The 23,453-nt window shown below is 35.5% G+C and overlaps 1 long non-coding RNA gene across 3 annotated transcripts in view; it reads right to left on the bottom strand.

Annotated features, from left to right (window-relative positions):
• LOC123384429 overlaps nucleotides 1-23,453 on the bottom strand; it is a 134,230-nt gene that overhangs the window by 16,884 nt on the left and 93,893 nt on the right. For 2 of the 3 annotated variants that reach the window (XR_006595492.1, XR_006595490.1), the window contains exon 3: nucleotides 2,713-2,823. This is a non-coding gene — a long non-coding RNA (uncharacterized LOC123384429). Of the gene's footprint in view, nucleotides 1-2,712; nucleotides 2,824-3,092; nucleotides 3,386-23,453 lie in introns of those variants that run through there. The other variant, XR_006595491.1, reaches the window with a different exon arrangement.

Below are 23,453 nucleotides of genomic sequence, written 5' to 3' on the forward strand. Positions count from 1 at the left end.
GATAACATTATATTAGATAAGACACAATCTTAGTGGACCAAGAGAGATTGTCCTGCTGGCATTGAAGAAGAAAAATCAATGTTGATGTTGTCAGAGGGCTACGTGGCTAGGATCTTAAAGGAAACTCTAGGAGCTAAGGGTGACCCCAATTTATGGCAAGAAAATAGGAACCTTGATTCTACAGCTGCAAGAAACTTAATTCTTCCAACAACCTGGATGAGCTTGGAATAGTACCTCAAATCCAGATAACACAGCCCAGCTAAGGTTAAGATTTCAGCCTGGTGAGACCCTGAACAAAAAATCCAGTTTAGCCAAGCCTGGACTTTTCTCCCATTGGAACTGAGATAAGAAATTTGTGTTCCTTTAAATTGCTAAATTTGTGGTAAACTGTTACATAGTAATAGAAACTAATACAAAGATTGTCACCCTTAAGACTCTAGGAGAAGGTGGCTCAGTCAGGTAAGTGTCCAATTTTGGCTCAGGTCGTCATCTCCCGTGTTGAGGGTTTGAGCCCCCCGACCGGGTCTGTGCTGATGGCTGGGAGTCTGGAGCCTGCTTCAGGTTCTGTGTCTTCCTCTCTGCCCCTCTCCTGCTTGTGCTATGTCTCTGTGCCTGTCTAGCTCAAAAATAAACATTAAAAACAAACAAAACAAAAGACTCTAGGAAAAGAAAGATCCCTTCTTTCCAATCACTGATTGAATTGCCTACTACTCTGAATAGAGTTTCCAAGGAGATTAATTTTGATTTAGAGAAATAAAGAAATTCAACATTTCTTGACTCCTAATATTCAGAAAAATACCTATTCCTACCATACTAAAGATACTAAGATATTCATATCTTTTTCTTGTTATTTTATAGGTTTAGAATACAATAATTAATTTAAAAGAAATAATTAAATAAATTATTTAAAGAAATAATTTAGAATAAAAATTAAGTGCAAAAGATCTGCTCTGGTCCAAAATTCTTACTCCATAGTTACCACCAAAATTTGGATTCTCTGTACTTTAGTTCCCTTATCTGTAAAACAAAGATGGTTGGAATATTAATTGGCTAGATTATAACAATGCTTTATAACAGTGCTTGGAAAATTGTGAACTCAATAACTATTAGCTATAATTGTTCTATTATTGTTATTATCTTAAGATATTTAATCTATATAGATTTTATTTTTTGATTACTGTGCAAAGTAGGGATGTAATTTATTTTCCTGCAAATGAATCGTCTGCTGGGGCGCCTGGGTGGCTCAGTTGGTTGGGCTTCCAACTTTGGCTCAGGTCATGATCTCACAACTGGTGAGTTTGAGCCCCGCGTAGAGCTCTGTGCTGACAGCTCAGAGCCTGGAGCCTGCTTCAAATTCTGTGTCTCCTCTCTCTGCCCCTCCCATGCTCATGCTCTGTCTTGCTCTGACTCTCCATAATCAATAAACGTTTAAAAAAAATTAAATGAATCATCTGCTGGCCCATTTAATTTACCTGTATAATTTATCCCTTCCTTTTACTGTCATGTTACCTTCCTCATTTATATCTTAATTGGATCTATTTCTAGATTCTGTTTCATATATCTATTTGCCTCTCTCTCCACTGATACTATACTATGTTTTATTATGGTGACTTATTATGACTTTTAATGTCAACTATGGCAAATTGTTATTCCACTTTTTCAAGATTTTCTTGTTTACATTTAATTTCCGCATGAACTTTGGAGACATTTAATCAAATTTTTAAAATGTGATTCTAATTAATACATCATTAATTCTTTGTATTTCCATTTGACATTTTAATGGCTTTAAGTCTTTACTTCCTGGACAATGGTTTATCTACCATTTGTTGAGAACTTTTTTTATTATTATTTAAATTAAAGGATGTCTCTACGGGAATCTATATCCTCTGCATTCTCGGTGTCTATGGTTCAGATAAATTTGACTTCATCCCTGGCCATCGTGACTGGCTAGTGTTCACCCAAAGCAGGTCAATTAGGTTTCATTGAACTTCAAAACTGAGAATGTGCAGTGCTAGAGCTGATAGTTAACATTGTTATTCTGTGGAATCTGATTTGACAGCCAAGTTCAGAAAACCAAATAATAGAATTTTTGAATACTATACAAGCTTTATTTGCACAACTATATGAGATATTTCTGTGAACCTGTCCCAAAGAGGGAAGACAGTGCCTTGCCTCTCATGCCTGTTACTGAAATGTAAACAAACACAATCACAAATCAAAATTACAAAATTTTGACGAATTTTTTGCTCCTGTTTTAACTGTTATGATCATCAGGGGAAAAAAGTATTTTCCTAAGACACACAGCTGCAAAGGGCAGGCCCAGTGTTGGGTGTCTCTCTCAGTAGTATTGTACCAATATGGGAAGTAAGGCTTCCAGCTCCTTCCCTTCCCCCAGAGCTGCAGCAAATCCTACTCTTGTCTCCTTTGGGCCAAAGAAGCCAAAGATTTAAGTCTTTTGTTCGTAGATGGGTAGATCTGCAAGTACTTTCTGTTGTGCTCCACCTGGCACTTAATTAAATTGACAATGAATGCTGGGTGTTTTGGGCTGTGCTCCTGGCAGGCAGCTGTAATTTGCTTAATCCAGAGTATCCTAGATGATGTCTATAATGAAGAATAGGTTGGTAAAATGGCTGGAGGCTCTACGATTGCTGTCTGTTTGTTTTCAAGTGCTAATGTAATGAGGTATCCTTCAATCTGTTCCATTTATCTTACCTCCAAAAGCCAGTTTTGGTTCTTCCCCAGACCATCCCCATTGGTCCACAGGGTTCTACTTCCTCCTGAGGCTGTTGACTCTTCTGGATGTTAGAAGGACAGAGTTCACATCTGGTTATAAAAAGAAGACAGAGAAGAATCTAAGCATGGCATAGACTGGGTCATTTCCAATGGACAGGAAATAAGCAAGTTAACAGATGGAGTTGGAGGGCGGTCTTCTTTGGATATTGATGGAGAGTCACCTGACAAAGGTTCTGGTAGCAGGTGGTGGGAAATTCTCAAGTCAAGTGAGGACTGGTGCACTAGTGAATGATGTCTTAGCTCCTAGGACTAATAGTCACATGAACCATTTTCTCAGAAAGAGTCCTAGATTTACTCACCTGGCAGCTGATCCTCTCCTTTCTTAGGTAGCTTCTATGTAAACAGCAAAGCCCCCCAGTTGGGAAATACTACCATTAATGTAGCTCACTTCTTTTTCTTCTCCCCTGTACTCAGATTTTCTCTCTTGTATTTATTTCACTGTCTCATTCACTAAATACCTATTCTCTACTTTTTTCTTCTGCTAATATGCAGTATTGTTTTGTTTTTCATAGACTTCAATAGATTATTAAACAATGTTCTTAAATCATTGAGTGAAAAAAAGTATAGTTTCCCTTTTCTTTTAAAAAAATGTTTATATATTTATTACTTTTGAGAGAGAGAGAGAGAGAGAGAGAGAGAGAGAGAGAGAGAGAACTCAAGGAGGGAAGGGGCAGAGTGGGGGAGAGAGAGAGAGAGACAGACAGACAGAATCTGAAGCAGTCTCCAGGCTCAAAGCTTTCAGCACAGAGCCTGATGCAGGGCTTGAACTCATGAACCGTGAGATCATGACCTGAATTCACCACCTGTGGGATCAGATGCTTAACTGACTGAGCCACCCAAGCACCCCTATTTTCCCTTTCCTTGAATACAGAAAGAAATAATGTTTTTAGCCTATTAAGAGGAAGAAAGAAAATGCTATCTTTTTAGTGCAAAAATAAAGGAGAATAAAAGTAGTGTTTATTTTCCATGAAAAAAAAGAAGCCTTAAATATTCTTAGCTGCACTAGAAATAATCAACTAAGAACAGAAATGACAAAATGAACTTGTTTTGATAAAATTTATATAATTCTCAATATGACATTTAGTTAAAAAGGTGCAAGATCTAAATAAAGAGAAGCATATACATTTTAAGTCCATTTTCTAAAGGCAGAAACTCATATTCTAGAGACAAAACTATCTAGAAGCTATTTAGCCCTTATTATTTAAGTTTTGTAAAGCAGGTAAAACATAAGATACGGAGCATAATCAAATGTCTGCAGATTGTACAAAGCTAATCAGAATTGAGGACATATCTTAAGATCCCCTATTATCTTTGGCCTCATATCTGCTTAGCTACCATGTTGACTTATCTCTGGTGATGTCTATCCCATTGTTCTTCCCATGTTCTGGAATTTCTTTATAGAACTGCTGCTGCTGAACATTTCAACTAGGAATAAATATCTTTGCTGTTCAGTCTATTACTTTTGTCTCATTTCACTTTTCTGGGCGAGGGAGGTCTTTTACTTCCACTATCTATTTGGCATTTGGCTACAACATGTATTTCCAAACTTGAGTCTTAGGTGGAACCATAAAAACCTTTCATTTTTTTTTAAACCTATCCACTTCTAACAAAAGCAAATAAGGAGAGGCTTAGTTTCATGGTTTTTCTTTCTGTACTGTGTGTGTGTGTGTGTGTGTGTGTGTGTGTGTGTGTGTGTGTGTACAAGCGTGCATGCACTCATGTGTGTTTGTTTTATCTTTCTGGTATGTATGTGAGGAAAATTAAGTCCACTACTCATATAAAATTACCAGGGAGTAATCTTGATTATTTGAAGAATGGAGTGAGATCTTTTGTATATTTATATTCCATTTATATTTATGATAGCTAACAATTAAATCTGTCTGTCATCTGAGTTTCTCTAAGTCTGGGATCTTTTAATGTTTATTTTCGTATTGTAACTCATATGCCCAGAACAGTGCCTGCTGAATAGTAGTTGATCTAAGAATACATGACAGTTTATTATGAATCAACAAATGATACTTGATTCTACAGGCAGACTTCCAAATTTAAACTTATGGGTCAAAATAACTGTTACCATTGATGGATGTATGTCATGTTGCAGCTTCAATGATTTACATATATCTTCTCTGTTTTATTTTTATTTTAATATTCACAAATCCTCTGGAAGTTAGTTCCCAATTTTATAAATGGAAATAAAAAAAAAATCCTCTAACTTGCTCATGGTCAAATAGTAAAGAAAAAATCCTGAATTAAAAATCTACTTCTGTCCAAACAGTGTTTTCCCCCACCAAAGGCCATACTGTCTATTCAAAAATAATTGCCATTTTCTAACTAACATTTACTAATGCTAATTTCTTAATATAAAGTAGATTACTTAATTCTCACAACAACACATTTAAAATATTCAGTCATCAAGTAGGAGAGAAATCTTATCTTCCTTTTGCAACTTCATGGAAACTTCATACCTGCCATTGAAGGGGCAACTTAGTCAATTAATGAGTCTGGGAGAAGGAAGTTCTTATATTTCTTAGTCTATTAGGGCTGCCATAGTGGAGTATCACAGACTGGGTAGCTTATATATAACAAAAATGCATTTGTCACAGTCCTGGCAGCTGGAAAGGCCAAGATAAGGAGCTGGCAAATTCCTGTGTCTGGTGAGAGACTGCTTCCTAGTTCATAGACAGTCCTATTTTCACTATAACCTTACATGGTGGAAGCAGCAAAGAAACTCTCTGGTGTCTCTTTTATAAGGGCACTGGTACTATTCACGAGGGCTTTGCATTCATAATGTAATCACCTCCCAAAAGCCCCACCTCCTAATATCACCACATAGGGCATTAGACTTGAAACTATGAAGTTTGGGGGAGCACAAATATTCGGTCTATAACATAGAGTATTTTAGATTTTCTGGATCTTCATTTTTTGGAGAGGCTTATTTTCTGAATATGTGTTCTCTCTTCCATAATAGGGCTTCTGGATTGTATTGATGGGAGAATTTGCAATTCAGGCTTATGACATGGGGAACAATCTGGACACTAATCAGCAGTAAAGTGTTAAGGTTCCTCCTTGTGTCTAGATATCTAAGACAAATTTTCCAGTTCAGCTTTATGAAAAGTGTAACATATTTTGATCTCCATCTGTGTGACACTTGTGACTGTCAGTTCAGAAGTTGAAGGAGAAACATTGAGCTCCTTAAGCCTCCAAAAATTACCGCCTCTTTCTTTAACCAGGCAATTCTAAACTCAAAAGTTCTTCCACAATTATTTTCATATTGTAGATCTCAGTTACATAAATGAATCAATATAATGTTTGTGAAAGAACTTTATAAACAATAGTGGATATAAAATTTTTACTTATTTTACATTAGGTTGTAGTGAAGACAGGCACTTAGAACTAATGACATGTAGTTTTTATTGGTCTAACCCCCAAAAAGAGAATTGGATTTAAAATGAAATAAAAGAAAAAATGTTGGACTATGTTAAAACCTGCTGGAGAAAGAACAGGCCCTGCCATAGACCATAATACTTATAATAATATCATTTTGTCAATAAAATTATGATATTAATAAATAATTTTATTATAATTTTAAAGGACATAGCTTTGAGCTAGAGCAATTAACTGGCACTCAAGTTTGCATTGCTGCTTGCCCCAGATGCAAGAATAAAACCCTGGTCTGCCCAAATAAGATTATGTATATATTGCACCCATTGCAGGGTCCAACACAGTACCTAGATCTCAGTAAATGTTAGTATGTTCTCTTTCCTTCTTTAACTCAAAGATTAGAACCCCCATATTCCATTTGCTTTTACTTATTTTAAAATCTAACACTTTCTAGGGGTGCCTGGGTGGCTTAGCCAGTTGAGTGTCCGACTTTGGCTCAGGTCATGATCTTGCAACTTGTGAGTTTGAACCCCACATCAGGCTCTGTGCTGACAGCTCAGAGCCTGGAGCTACTTCAGATTCTGTCTCCCTCTCTCTGCCCCAACCCACTTGCATTCTGTCTCTGTTTCTCTCAAAAATAAATAAACATTAAAAATTTTTTTTAAAAAGAGCTAACACGTTCTATATGGTCAATGACAGTGTATTAGGTGAGTAGTTTTCAGAGAGAGAGAGAGAAAAGTTTTTATCTTTAATGATAAAAATTATCAATTTTAATATTGATAGTGTCTCATATGGAAAATCCTGCAGTGTTGGTTGTGATCTCTCCTCTTTCATTTGTGATTTTACTCATTTGGGTCCTTTCTTTTTTCTTTTTGATCAATCTGGCTAGGGGGTTATGAATTTTGTTAATTCTTTCAAAGAACCAGCTCCTGGTTTCACTGATCTATTCTACCATTTTATTTTTATTTTTATTTTTATATCATTGATTTCTGCTCTAATCTTTATTATTTTTCTTCTTCTGCTGTCTTTGGGCTTTATTTCCTGTTATTTTTCCAGCTCTTTTAGGTATAAGGGTAGGTTATGTATTTGAGACCTTTCTTCCTTCTTTAGGAAGGCCTGGATTGCTGTGACTCTTATGACTTATGACTGCCTTTGATGCATCCCAAAGGTTTTGGGTTGTCGTGTTTTCATTTTCATTGGTTTCCATGTACTTTTTAATTTCCTCTTTAATTTCTCGGTTAACCCATTCATTCTTTAGTAGGATACTCTTTAATTTCCAAGTATTCATGGTCTTTCCAAAGTTTTCCTTGCAGTTGATTTCTAGTTTCATGGCACTGTTGTCTGAAAATATGCAAGGTATGACCTCGATCTTTTTGTACTCATTGAGGGCTGATTTGTGACCCAGTATGTGACATTCTGGAAAATGTTCCATGCGCACTTGAGAAGAATGTGTATTCTGCTGCTTTAGTATGTAGTATTCTGAATATATCTGTTAAGTCCATCTGGTCCAGTGTGCAATTCAGAGCCATTATTTCCTTGTTGATTTTCTGCTTAGATGATCCATCCTTTGTTGTAAGTGGGTTGAAGTCCTCTACTATTATGGTATTATTATCAATGAGTTTCTTTATGTTTATGATTAATCAACTTATATATTTGGGTGCTTTCATATTGGGGGAATAAATATTTACAGTTGTTAGATCTTTTTGGTGGATAGACTCCTTAATTATCATATAATGCCCTTCTCTCTTGTTACAGTCTTTATTTTAAAATCTAGTTTGTCTGATATAAGTATGGCTACTCCAGCTTTCTTTTGACAACCATTAGCATAACAGATGGTTCTCCATTCCTTTGCTTTCAATCTGCAGGTGTCTTTAGGACTAAAATGAGTCTCTTGAAAGCAGCATATAGATGGGTCTTGGTTTCTTTTTTTTTCTTAATGTTTATTTTTGTGACAAAGAAAGAATGAGACAGAGGGAGAGCTGGGGAGGGGCAGAGAGAAAGGGAGACACAGAATCTGAAGCAGGCTCTAGGTTCTGAGCTGTCAGCACAGAGCCCGATGCAGCTTAAACTCATGGATTGCAAGATCATGACCTGAGCCAAAGTCAGATGCTTAACCAACTCAGCCATCCAGGTGTCCCTTAGTGTCTTATCTGTTCTGATACTTATGTCTTTTGATTGTAGCCTTTAGTCCATTGACATTTAGAGTGAGTACTAAAAGATATGAATTTAGTGCTACTGTGTAGCCTGTTGAGTTGGTGTTTCTGGTGATGTTCTCTGGTCCTTTCTAGTCTTTGTTGCTTTTGATTTTTTATGTTTCATTTCCTCTTTTTTCTCCACTCAAAGAATCCCCCTTAAAATTTCTTGCAGGCCTGGTTTAGTAGTCACGAACTCCTTTAGTTTTTGTTTGTCTGGGAAACTCTTTATCTTTCCTTCTGTTTTGAATGGCAGTCTTGCTGGATAAAGAATTCTAGGCTGCGTATTTTTCTGATTCAGCACGTTGACTATATCCTGCCACTCCTTTCTGGCCTGCCAAGTTTCTGTGGATAGGTTTGCTATGAGCCTGATCTGCCTTTCCTTATATGTTAAGGATTTTTTTTCTCTTGCTGCTTTCATAATTCTTTCCTTGTCTGCATATTATTTTGTGAATGATATGCCTTGTTGATGGTTGGTTTTTATTGAATCTAATGGGAGTTCTCTGTGCTTCTTGGATTTTGATGTCTGTGTCCTTTTCCAGATTAGGAAAGCTTTCTGCTATAATCTACTCACAAAAAACTTCTGTCCCTTTTTCTCTCTCTTCATCTTCTGGGACTCCTATGATTTGGGTGTTATTCCTTTTTAATAAGTCACTGGATTCTCTAAACCTTGTATTGTTATCTTTTGCCTTTGTTTCCCTCTTTTTTTCCTGCTTCATTATTCTCTATAATTTTATCTTCCAAATTGCTCATTCGCTGCTCTGCTTCATCCACCCTTGCCATCATGGCATCCATTCAACATTGCATCTCAGTTACAACATTTTTAATTTTGTCCTGATTAGATTTTATTTCTTTTATCTCTACAGAAAGGGATTCTACACTTTCTTCAACCTTAGCTAGTATTCTTATTATCATGGTTCTGTATTCTAGTTCAGATATCTTGTTTATGTCTGTGATCAATTAAGCTCCTGGCTGTTATTTCTTCCTCTTCTTTCTTTTGGGGTGAATTCCTTTGTTTTGTTATTTTAGAGAAAAAAATTCATAATGTAAAAACTGAAAGTTAACATATTAAAAAGAAAACAAAAATTCAAATAACCGAAGCTAGATCTTAGGTGTGTTTTGGTCTGCTTGTTGAAGGAAGCATGATGGACTAGAGAAAAAAAGGGAAAGAAAATAAAAAAGGTAAGAAAAAATTTAAAAATTAAGAAAAAAATTAAATAATAAAGTAGAATAAAATGGAATAAAGAATATGAAATAGAATAAAAATTTAAAAAATAAAAAATAAAGTAAAAAAATAAATATTTCTCTTCCTATATCCAAGAATGAGGAAGAAAGGGGGGAAAAGGGGAAAAAAGAAAAAAAAATGAAAGAAACAATTTAAACAAAAATGGAAGCAAAGAAAACGAACAAATAAATGAAACAGCAAACAGAATAAAACCCAAATAAAGTTATATACAGTTTCCCCTAGAACTGAAACTTTGAAGCCTTCTATAATCTGTACAGTAAGTAGGTAGAGTGACTTCTGCTGTTCTTCTAGTGGATGCGCCTGTAGGGCACAGTTGGGCAGGACTTGGTGTAATGGCTCCTTTCTACACTAGGTGGCGCTGCTTAGTTTACTGGGGTGGATGAACGCAGTGTGTGTGTGAGTGCACATGCATGTGTGCACATGGTAGAAGTGGAAATGGCTTTACCCAGCTCTCTAGTCTCTGACACAGGAATTTCATCTCTCACTGACCAGAGATCAAGATCCCCTCCTTTGTCTTGGGTTTCTACCCTGCCTCTACCCTTTATGTGTCCAACCTGTCCCCCCTGCCAGGCAGCACCTCACTCCAGAGTTTTATCTCAGATGGGGTTGTGTGACCAATGGACAGGTGATAGCTTACCCCAGAAAATGTTTATCTGATTGTTCAATGGCAGAAGTTCAGAGATTATGGCAAACTACAATATACAGCTGGTGCCAGGTTTCACTGCACTCTGGTGTCTTTGTCCCAATATCAGCAAACATGGCTGCTCTCCAAGGTCCACTGGGACCTTTGCCTGTGGGGAGGCCATATGGTCTCTACCAAATGCACTCCAAGCAGGGTAACTCTTTCTCCCCATGTGGCATGTGGACCACTCAGACCCTGCTGCCTTCTCCTGGGGATTATCCTTGCTTCCTCACCAGAGCACCACCTGGCACTGAGATTCTAAACTTCAGATTCTGTGCTTCACTATTTATAGAATCCTGGTGGTATTAAAACCTTCTCCTTTCTTCCCATCAGTGGTTTTGAGGAACAGATTTCTTGTTCGGTTTCCTGTGAGTGTTTTCACTCTTTCTCTCCCATTCTCTCCAGCTACTTCAAGGGGAGTGCTTTTCTTGCACAATCCTGGTGTGCTCCACTCTCCCCCTTTTCTTTCTCTGTCATCTCTCCACAAAAACTGCTCCCTACTCTCCACGGCTTTTCTCTCCCCCAGTTGACCTCTCGGCACTGCATACCTGCCAAGTTCTGTGGCTCAAGTTATGCAGATTGTTGTGTTAATCCTCAGATCAATTTTCTAGGTGTTTGAAATGGTTTGGTGCTGATCTGACTGCACCTCAAGGACCAGACAAGCCCAGGGTCTCCATGCTGCTCCAGCATCTCAACTCCTCCCCCCTAGATGGAAAATTCAATATGCAAACATTGTATTTTGTACAAGCATCATTGTAAAGCTACCTAATTTTGATGGATAATTGTGTTCCTAAAATAAGTTGAAGTTAGACAAATTTGGAAAATGGAATTGCATTTCAAATAAAAGGAAGTGGCTCAATAGAGACTGAAAAAATGCTAGTAAATATTACAGTAATTGAAAACCTCTCAACATGTTAATATTAAGTCTATAATCCATCTGCTGGCAATTAAAGATGTTTATTTTTTTTCTTCAAAGGGAAATTTTGAAGAAGTATTTTTAATTTCTATAGGATTTTGATTGGTGTTTCTCTACTAACATTGGAGTGGAGTGTGATTGAACACACAGGTGTGCATGTGAAAGACCATGTGAATAAATGTGAGTGGAGTGTGCATGCGTGTGGATGTATGAGCAACATGTATGTGTGAAGACATAAGAGCACATACAAGCATAACCATGAGCTTATGTGCGGGTATACGTAATCAGTGTAGGTTTATTCAGACAAGGATGGTGTTTAATGTATCAGTGCTAAATAGAATCTATGAGCTTCCTTTATCTCTACCAGCAAATCCACAGATGCTTCCTGGCTGAATATTGCCTTTGCTCATATAATTTGAGAAAGACCCCAATGTGCTTCTGACACTCCTCCTCTCTTCTCTTGAGAAGCCATCCTTTAGATTATGATATTGAGGAAATCATACCGCTGTTTTGGTTTATTTTTTTCTCTACTTTTCCTTCTTATAGGCAGACACTACTGTTGATAGTATCTTCTCAGTTGTGCAAATGTTGCCTAAACGACCAACAACTCAATGTAAGATGACATACACATGCAAAAGATGTCACTTTAGGTTTTTAACTGTAGCACCTAATCTTGGGCAAAAACGATACTCTATCTTTGATTGTAACTGCTACGTTAGTCAGGATTCTTTCTTTTTTCCTAGCCTTTTGCTACTGTTCAGCACCAATAATATTCTTTTGTAGGTAGTACCCATTTTGTGAAAAAATACTTTTTTTTAACTTAAATGTTTCCCCTTACTTAATCTATTCCAATAGATAATTCTTTTTTTTTGCCATTTCTTCTATCATGCAAATCAAACCAGAGTCTATAACTTAATATTCAAATATTTTTTGGTTTGAACTATATGTAGTCATATGGGAGACTTTGTTTTAATTTTAACATTGATTAAAGATCTTCACCATAACATAAAAAGATAATTTTCAACTGAAGTTTTAGTTTTTTGAGGTAAGCAAACTAGTGTTTGTTTGTGTCTATGTTTAATTGCATAGAGTCTATTTGCTCCTCTATAAATTACTTTCTAGTAGGGGTATATAACTGGTAACAGTCCCTTATGTTTGATTTGACTAGTATAATGTTTTCTAGGTATTTGAATTTGAAAAATTTTATAAAGAACATCAAGTTCTAATTCTCCAGGTTTTGCACCACTCTGTATTACACGAGCTTGCATATATATGTATGGATTGATCTGCTTGGCCTCTCACAGCATTTAAGACTGGGACTCCCAAATTAAAGGGATGTTAATACCCTGTTAGGACAACATAAAAACAAAAAAAAAATGTATAACGAGCTGAGTACCATCAACAACTTGAAATAATTAAAATTATTTCTAATTAATTATAATAATTAAAAATTAGTTATAATACCTTATTGGTTGTCATGCAGCTGAATAATTAGGAAAAAGTAAATAAACAAGGCCCAACTTCTTTCAGTGTAGGAAGTCTCTTGTAAGAAGTGGGACTTTAAAATCTACTGTTACAAGAAGATATTAAAAAGAAAAGATATGCTACTCCCAAAAGTTACTTATATGAACTGAAAAGAAAAAAAAAAGAAGATGACAAAAAAAAAGCAGACAAGACAAAAATAGGATGTTGTGAAGAATATATGGAAAGGAGACATAAAGAAGAATATAGAAGCCAAGAGATCCTAAGGAACCTGTTGAAGACAATGAAGCAGTTCTCAGTTTTATAATTCAACTTGTATTTAGTTTACCCATTCCTATATTTTTAATATATTTTTTGTAAGATTTACCCCTTGTGACTAAGAATTTCATTTTTATTGAAATAGATATTGCCTCTTATTATGTTACTGAGTGACTGCTCTATGTCAGGGCAGAACCATAGAACTGGTGTACCATATTTGACTTGGCAAAATGTAAGGGGACAACATTTAGAAAGATTTTCATATCATAATATTTGAAAATGACAAATATAATCCACAATCCATGTACACTTGGGTGCAGTGCACAGAAATATATACCTCTGACCTCATTTGAAGTTAAAGAGACCAATAAATATATAATCCCAGCGTAAAGTGGTTTGTTACCATCCGTTTCTTTTAGGCCAAATCTTATGTTCTGAGTTCTCAGAAGTGTAACGTGTCTCTTTCTCTGAGGTTATGAAAAGACTATACTTGTTATGTTGTCTCTCAAAACAGTGGTTAGAGAAAAAGTTATAATGACATTAGTTATATATTCTTTGGCCTTATCAGAGTAGTACATGTAGTTGCTGCAATTAGAAAAATATATTAAGTGATTTAAATATAATTCTGAATATGCCTCAAGTTAGTTCACAGACACACATACAAGAGAATCTATTAAACAAAGCAGTAGGTAAAAGGACATGGGATATTGAAACCTCTCCTTAAATTGAACTATTTTCCCTTTTACTAAGAGTTATGATATATACAACACAGAGGTTTTTATTTTCTTAAACTCTTTTGGGTAGTGATCTAACCTTTAATGAGCTAACCTTTTGAGTTCAAATTCAGTTCATAAAATGGCATTTTCCAAAGAGCAGGAAGAGTCATATTTAGAAAATATAAGTACATCAGCCAAAAGTCAATTTGTGCATTTGCTATTCACTTTCCTCAGTGTTCTCAAATCATCCAAAAATATCTTCCTGGGTGCTGCAGCCAAACTTTTTTTCTTCATATATTAGCAAAATATCCCTGTTGGATAAGAATATTCAGTGTTTCTTTCTTCAAAATACCTTAAAATTCAGCTGGCAGTTCATACTTTTTTTTTACATGCTTGTAAAAAAATATACAGGGAAAAGTATATTCTGTGGATAAAATCTGATTATTAATCTCTTGAAATAACTACAACTGAAAGCAAAGCCAAAAAATAGAGAATGGTGGGAAAACGTTGAAAGAGATCCATAAAAACTATTCAAATTCTAAATTAAATTAAGCTAACTTCCTAGCGAAAGTTCGAAGAGACCTAATAATGTTCAGTAGTTTAGTGTGCTCAGTGTTTACTACTTAACATATAATTTGTAGGTATTTAACCCTAAGAGAGGGTGTTCTTGAGTAGACAGCCTCTGGGCAAAGGAAGCCAACAGAAGCCTTAACAAATGCCTAATTAAACTAGAATCTATTTTGTATCAACAATTTACCTAACCCCACACCAGGTACTTTTGGGTTGAGGTTGAGAGAAAAAACAAAAATGAAAACAAACAACAACAACAACAAAACACCAAAAGCAATTTCTGAGTGCCACAAAGCAAGACACCACCAAAAAATGAGAGCTGTTGGTGGTCTTCACTTAGTCTGTGGCGATCAGAGATGGGGGTGGAATTAGAAGAATCAGGAAAACAGCCAATGGCACAAACGTCTGCATGATTATTGTTTTGTAGGAACATGCATTCTAAAAGCAAACATAATTATGACAGCCTGCTTGTATATGAACTGCCTCTCTCTCTTATTCACAGCTTAGGCATATTATGTAAATCTTTTTTATTTTAAGCTTCAAAAATAAATTATTTTAGTACTCTTTTGAATAAAATTTAAAGAAGACTGCTTTCTATGGTAACTGACAAGGTTTATCTGAGCAGCATTTCTGCCCCCAGCTTCTTTCTTATTTTTACCATGACTTATAATGTTTTCTCTCTTCTTGAACTAATTTATATATATATATATATATATATATATATATATATATATATATAATATTGAAGTAATGTACTATGTGTGCGGATGTGAGTAACAGGCCTTTCAAGCAGCCAGCCTGTCAAGGCACTGGTCTATCGGGCCATGCCAGTCATGTCAGGGGACCACTTATTTGGTAGGCCTTGTCACATAGTGAGGTATTTTCTAGATACTGGGGAAAAAAAGAATAATATAAAATGTTTTTATACTTTGCAAAAGATCCATTTTATTGTATATGTAAACAGAATACATACATATGCGTATATTATTTTTGTAAACAATGTGTGTGTGCATGTGGAGTGTGTGTATGTACGTGTATGGGTAAAAACAAGGACTGCTATTTAGAGTATTATCTGTTTGCCTAACTCTATAGTAGATTTGGGTGCACAGCATTTGAAGAAGGGACAGCAACAAAGCTAAACAACCTGGTATAATGAAGGAAGGAGTAGTATATAGGGAACTGTAGAAGGAGACTGTGATCAGGTAAGCCAGGTAAGCAGAATAATAAGAAAGAGAATAAAGGGACCCTGGCTATGATCAACCATAGAATGGACTTTGGGTAATAATATTTATTGAGGATGGAAGTTGTTTCTTACAGGTATTTCATTTCATTTCTTTTTAAGTTTATTTATTTTGAGAGAGAGCGAGAACAAGAGAACACAAGCTAAGGAGAGGGGTAGAGATAGAGGGAGAAAGAAAATCCTAAGAAGGCTCTGCACCATCAGCACGCGTAGCCTGATAGGAAGTTTGAACTCACAAACAGCGAAATCATGATGACCTCAGCAAAACCCAAGAGTCCATCACTTAACCGAGGAGCCACCAGGTGCCTATTATGGGTATTCCATTTACAATTTTCTATTTCCACATATATAATCCTCAGTATTTTCTATGTTTCTCATGATTGTGTTTGTGTATATTTCAGGCATCCAAAACATATAGCCAATGATGTAAAAAACACACATGAAACCAGCACCCAGCTTACAAAATTTCATCTTCACAGTTATAGTTGAAGCATATTTACATCCTTCTCTCCTTAGAGGTAGCTACTGTTCCCATTTTTATCTGCATGTTTATACATATGTAGCATGTTATTTGAATAAATATAATTGACATTTTAGAGTACTTATCATTTTGGGGGACATTTTTAATAAACTTTATCTTTTAGAACAATTTTAGGTTCATAGCAAAATTGAGTGGAAGGTACACAGATTATTGATACACACCCTGCCCTCACATACGATAGCTGCCTCCATTATCAACATTCACCTCTAGTGTGGTATTTCTGTTACAATTGACACACCATTAACACCAAAAGTCCATAGTTTACATTAGGGCTCACTTTTGTTGTACCTTCAGTGGGCTTGGACACAGGCACAATGACATGTATTCACCAGTAACAGTGTTATACAGAATAAATCCTTTGCTCCGCCTAAATCCTATTTGCTCTGTTCATCCCTCCTTCTCCCCTAACTCCTGGAAACCAATGATCTTTTTACTGTCTCCATAGCTTTCCTTTTCTGGGATGTCATATGGTTGAAATCATACAGTATATGTGCCTTTTCAAACTGGCCTCTTTCACTTGCTAATATGCATTTAAGTTTCCTTCATGTCTTTTATGGCTTGATAGCTAGCTCATTTCTTTTTAACATTAAATGACATTTCATTGTCTGAATGTGCCACAGCTTATTTATCCACTCACTTACTGAAGGACATCTTAGCTGCTTCCAAGTTATGCAATTATGAATAAAGCAGCTATAAATATCCATGTGTGGCTTTTCATGTAGACATAAGTTTTCAACTCCTTTGTTCAATAGCATTGAACAAAACAGGCAAACTTATTTTTGCTTCAGAATGTTAGCTATGTGTCATCTACCATTTCTGTGTATTTTATAGCGAGACTATTGTTTTTCTTTAAGGACAGCAACTACAGTATGTTGCTGGAAATGACTCCTTTTTCTCTCTGTAACCAAATACATGCATAGAATTTTAGTAAAATAAATTTGTATGGTCAATAAACACATTCCTAGTATTGTAACAGGCTCAGAATTCCCAAGTTTCCAAGTTGCGCGCTCTCTCTCTCTCTCTCTCTCTCTCTCTTTTTTGCTGTAAAATATTACTAATAGTTTTAAGCCTCTCCTGGGTTATTATCTGCAGTAATGGCCTATGTTAACTTTTAAGATTATACTGATTCTCTGGAATATAAAATATTTAGTATATTGCATAATACATTATAGGTGTTCTATAAATAATAATTAACTATTTTCTCTCCCCTGCCATGATATAAGGCAGGCTATTTCTCTAATCTATCTTATTCTGCCACAAAATAATAATAAACTTAACTATATGAGAAATAAAAGGCTCATAAAATATTGCACAATAAATTGTGCTGTCCTCTGGGTATTGATATTTCTTTTAAGTTTCATTTCCTTATTTGAAGGTGAATGACCAATCTACTAATTGCCATGAATTGATCATCTGTCTAATTGTAGTGCTATGCACTTTGCAGCCATATGTTTTCCCCTTGCTGAATATCATGACCACAATATTATGTATTAGTAGCGACTCTCAAAGAACCACAAGGAATTTTCCAGGAATTAAGACAGAAACTGATACTAATTTATTTTTTATGTTAATTTATTTTTGAGAGAGCACAAGTGAGGGAAGGGCAGAGAGAGAGGGGGACAGATGATCTGATGTGGGCTCAGCACTGATAGGCTGACAGCAGGGAACCCAATGTGGGGCTCACTCTCACAAACCGCTAGATAATGACCTAAGCTGAAGTTTGATGCTCAACCAGCTGAGCCACTCAGGTGCCCCTGATACTAATGTTTTTGAGTTAATTAATATTGGTATGATCAGCTTTGATAGTTCATTACTGACATGATGGACCTATAACAGGAATCTGTTATATGCTAGGACTTGTCATTTGATATATGGCATGTCTCTCTGAGCTTGTTTTTTCCTGTCAACTACTGCAGTACTGGCCCTACTATGTTCGATATGAATGACTTATAATTCACTCAGATGTAGTTTCTTCCTGTCCCCTCTAAACACAGGACAGGAGAAGTAGCTTTAAGACATTAATCTACTTGGGCTGCCATAACAATACCACAGACCGGGTGGCTTAAACAAATTACTTTCTTACAAGTTTGGAGATTTTAAGTCCAAGATCAAGGTGCCAGCAGGGTTGGTTTCTAGTGAAACTTTTCCTGTCTTGCAGGTGACTGCTTTCTTACTGTGTCCTCATATAGCCTTTCCTCTTTGCTTGCATGGAAACAGAGAGAGGTATCTTTGGTGGTATCTCATCCTCTTCCCATAAGGATACCAATCCTATCATATTTGGGCTGTACCTTTATGATTTTATTTAACCTTAAGTACCCCCTCATGTCCTTATCTCCAAATACAGCCCCATTGGGGGTTAGGGCTTCCACATATGAATCTGGGGTGGAGAGGGCCATTCTATACCAGATTTCTTTCCTTAAATATACTTAAATACAATTCTCTTTCTGGAAGCACCATAGCATACGATGCCAATACAACATCTGGAATCATGGATTACATGATTACAAGGTAATTTCTATAATTCAATGTTAGTGTTTGATCCCTAGATCATGTTTTATCAAGTATGTTTGCTGTACTCACCATAATAAAAATACAAGTTCTATAAAACCTTGGAGCTGTGGTTTTCAAATGGCATTCTTAGAATCCCTTGGATTCATTACTCACAGCATATATGCCAACACCCACCACAGGGAGTTTAATTCAGTAGGTCTGAAATGAGGCTTGAAGAACCTGGTTTAAAAGCCTCACAGATCATTCTAAATTTAGTAACTACTCAGATAGTTTGCATATTCCAATCTATTGGGTGGATAGTAGTTTATACTATAGGTGATCACTTTTTCACAGGTACATTATAAGGATATTTCTTTTTCAGAAGATGTTGCTCATGCATAATATTTTTGTTACCTACCTCAGAACATGGTATATAGCAGGTTACCAAAACTTATTTGTGGACTGAATTAGCAGAGGAATTAATACATGGATGACAGAGGACAGTGATGAAAACCAAAGATGTACCTCTGAAATGCAGCATGATAAAATAAGTTCTACTATTCAGCAATTTTGACAGAAATTTTGAGAAAGGAAAATAAAGATAAAAGGAAATGTGTGAGCAAGAGGGGGGAAAATCTTGTATAAGAGCCCCAGAAAACCTGAATTGAAAATTGGAATGATAACTTAATAGAACAAGAAGGTGACTTTGTGTCTGGTGCAGATGCTTTATTGTCCTTTAGCATGAGTCACAGACTGTTGGTTTATTTATAACTCTGCCGCCATATTCTGCAGTAATGTAAAATCCTTATGATAAAATAGAGCGGGAGTATACATAGCAGGGTTAGCTCTGCCTTTCTACACACTTTCCTTAATAAGACCTGGGGACTTGCAGAGGCTAACTCCTTATGTAGCAGGCTGGTGACAAGGCACAGCACAGCATTACTCTTTAAACTACTCTTCAAATGCTGTGATTACTGACATCAGCAACATATTCTTTCTTAGTGCAGAAAAGGAAAGCAGTAACATTGGTGACGGGGCATCTTAACTGTAAGGAAAAGAAAAAGAATTCAACAACTTGTGAACCCTGTAAAGACTAAGAAATAAAAGGAAGGAAATATCAGGATCTCTATGATAGCAAGAACAATTTCATTGCTGTGGAAAGTGGAGTGCTTTCTCAAAAAAGGCCAACATGTTGAGATTGATACTGAGGGCAGAATTGGTTCTGTAAAGAGGTTTTCTGCTTGACTAAACTATATTTTCACATTTAAAAGTCACAGTGGGAAACCAAGTACCAGACATTAGAGAACTTTTTTTTTTAATTTAAGGATCAAAGTTTGTCTTTAATCAAGAACAAATGACCCCTTTGAAACTAAAATGGGGAAATAAATAAATCTGGTTTCTCAGGAGATTAGTAGTAGGATACAAAGATGTTAACTTCTAGCTCACAGATGCATTAAATTCAAACCAAACCACTGGTGACTAAACATTTTAATATCCAATAGCTTTTCCAATGGCCTAAGTGAAATTACTTGATAGTCCCAGTTCAATTTCCAAACATAGTTGACACATAAATACAAAACATGGCTCAATTAGTGATTCCTGTCTTTAGCTTCAGCCAACATTAAAGGAGCGTTTTCCGAATCTGTAATGCAATTAGGGAACATTTCTTTGTGATTCAAATAGTGATTTCAGGGCAAAGACTTTTAAATCAGAAAATGAAAGCTGTGAACAGTTAAGAACTTGAACATTCGTTTCATATCTGCATTTGTCCTGTACAGTGTTGAGCATTTCAGATGACCCTTTTTTGAGATTTCTTTTCATATGATTGTATATAGTTTCTCTCTGAGTACTTTTTTCCTTTTCTTAGGAAATTAATACTAAATGTAGAGCAGAAGCCTATCATTACAAAATAACTTTCATCAAGCATAAAACAGGATAATGCTAAACAGGAAGATTTAATACCTTCATCCTGAGAAGTGACCCATTTATTTCAAAATATTTTTAAAATATCTAGTGGATATTAAATAATTTTCAGTATCTACTTACTTATTTACTTTTTCTATTTACTTAACAATTCAGGTCCCCTCCAAATAAAAAAAGAGAGAGATGCAAAATTATTGCATAGTAAAAGATTCTGAAATATCTGTAGTCTTAAAATTAGCACAGTTATATTAGAATCTATGGCATACACTTATTTTCTAAGTGGTTTTCTATTTAACATTTTCAGTTTGTCAACTCAGAAATGCCTTTTAAACTAGCATATTCATTCAATAGGACAGAATAATTATTTAAAATTTTACCACAAAAGCCAATATTTCTCTTGATATTTATGAATCAATTCCCTCCAAATTTATTTCCTCTTTATCTGCACAGTTCAACATACTAAGCATTAGCCACATGTTGCTACAAAATTAAAAATTCAGCCCCACAGTCTCACTCCCCATATTGCAAGTACTCAAAGCCACACATGGTCAGTAGCTATCTAATTGGACAGAGAAGAAATAGAGCATTTCCATCATTGCAGTAAATTTTATAGGACAGCACAGCTTAGATTACACCACGATGATTCATGTGATGTATATATCATATATGATATACATAATTATATTAGGTCATGTATTTTACCTTCCTGTTACTCATGCATAATTTGTATTTGCCTCAATACATTACAATTGCTTTCAGTTTAATATGCCTATTTAAAGTAAACCCTTTTTCTTTTTGGCTGATGCTATAAAATGTAAACCAGGAAGTTGTTAGGTATGTATACTTTGTATGTATTAGATTATAACAACGGAAGAAGCCAGGTGAAATAGATGGAGGGAGAGAGAAAAGAAATATAGAGGGATAGAGAATGAGAGAGAGAAGAGAAAGGGAATAAAGAGAAATAGCAAGCTCTATTATTATTTCATTCATGTGCTTAAACTTTCCTATCACTGTGACAATACTGACATAATAAATTACTCATTTTCTAAATAAATAAATGTTATACATGTATTATAGTTTACCTTATGATTTTTTATTCCCAAGTTTGATATAAGGACCTGTCTCACTGAGTAACATCATTGGCCTTATGTCAGCTGCCATAATTTTTAATGCACCTTGTTGAAGGTATTGAGAAAGCTGATGCACTGGTTCATTAAAGGTTTTCTTTTTCATAAAGGAGAACCCAGAAAATGAGTGATTACAGTAGTTTAAGTACACAGCTCTGGTGCAAGGCAGGCAGTCAAAGACTGAATTTGGGCAATTCCCTTAGCTTCTTTGAGCCCATGTTTTCTTAGTGGTAATAATACCATCATTGGGTTGCTCTAAAGATTAAAATAAAGTAAAATACATTTCACTTACCACCTTGCCCTTAGAATGAAGCTTAATCAAAAGTAGATACTTTTATTTCTCTGGAAAATATTTTCTTTACTGTCAAATTCTATGTATATGTGAGTGAAACATCTTTATTTAAAAAGGGAGAGCTAATTATGACATTTAAATGCTTATATGGTGTAAAATATAAATATAAAAAATGCAGAGGAAATCAGTTGTAAAACCTGCCCATGTTTATTAGTCAGAAGTTTAACTAGTTTTCCAATAAAGTAAGTCTAAATTAAACTGGCTGAAAAAACTGTTAAGAAATACTGAGTTAGCTCAAAGAATCAAAGGAGGAGTTTGTAAGTCCACCTTTGGGAATGCCAACAACTTGGGAGCCCTAGGAATCCCAGTAACTTGAATCCAGAGTTTAGAATTTAGCACTCTCCTCCTTTGCCTTTATCTATCTTTTTTGGCTTTGTTTTTCCTAAAGCTGATTAGGCTTTTCCTTGTGACTGGAGACATGGGTACCAGCAACCACCACAGACATCTTCACAGCAAACCCACATGGAAACAACTCCTTCCAACTAGCGTCAGATGAAAAATAATGTGAAATCTCTCATTTAACTTCTTCATTTACCTGTCTGTGCTATGACCCTAATCATCTCAAAGATATTTGTATTTTTATTTATAGTTTTTATTTATAATTTTAATTATGGGCCCATTTTTTAGGCAGTGGAATGAAATTATGCCTGCTTATACTGGGACGTTACGTGAGGTATAGAGAGGCAGAGAAAAGAAGAGGGTGTTTGCAGAAGAAGGGAGGAATCTCAGCAATTAGAACAATTAATTTCTGCAGTTAGATTCACAGTCCTCATGTTAAATTAAATGTTTAGTGTTATTAGGTAGCATATATAGATCGATCAAGCAATTGCTAATATCGTAAACTGCTCTGGAATCAGGTGAAATGAAAAAAAAAGGCATAAGCCAGTATTCACAAGGTGGATATGATTCCCCACCAAATTAATGCAAAATTTAATTAATGCTTCTTTGACAGCAACTTTTAACTGCAGAGACTTGTTGTAATACACAGTTCTCTATTTCAAAGGAGATTTCTTTAAAATTTGGAATACTAAAATTTCAGAAAATTGGGAAATATTTTAAGCATAAGATGTGCCATTCTCACCCATGAATTGTACCACAGTACAAGATAATATATGTATGGGACACTAGGATACAGTATTTTTAAGCAGGAGATAGTGACATAGGAGCTGTTTAAATTAAGGATATATACTTTACTTCTCAGGCAAGGTTGTACATCAAGACTTCTGCTAACCAAAAAAAAAAAAAACCAAAAAACAAAAAAACAAAAAAAAAACCTAGAAATTAAAGACAGGAAGGTTTCACTTGCTACATGCATAGAGAGGTCTTACTAGTATAAGCCTCCATCTAGTCCTCTGCATGAAGGTAAACTACTCATGGTTCAAAAAGGCATTTGCCCTTTCTCTGGTGTTCTGCACTGTGGCGAAAGGATAGATTTACATGTATAAATGTAAATTTATTTTAGATTATAACATATTTTATCTACTCTTAATGCTTTATTCAGGACAGAATTTAAGGGCTTGTTGTTATATCCAATCATATAATTT

Source organism: Felis catus, chromosome A1 (genome assembly GCF_018350175.1).
Source record: "Felis catus isolate Fca126 chromosome A1, F.catus_Fca126_mat1.0, whole genome shotgun sequence".
Taxonomy (NCBI): Eukaryota; Metazoa; Chordata; class Mammalia; order Carnivora; family Felidae; genus Felis; species Felis catus.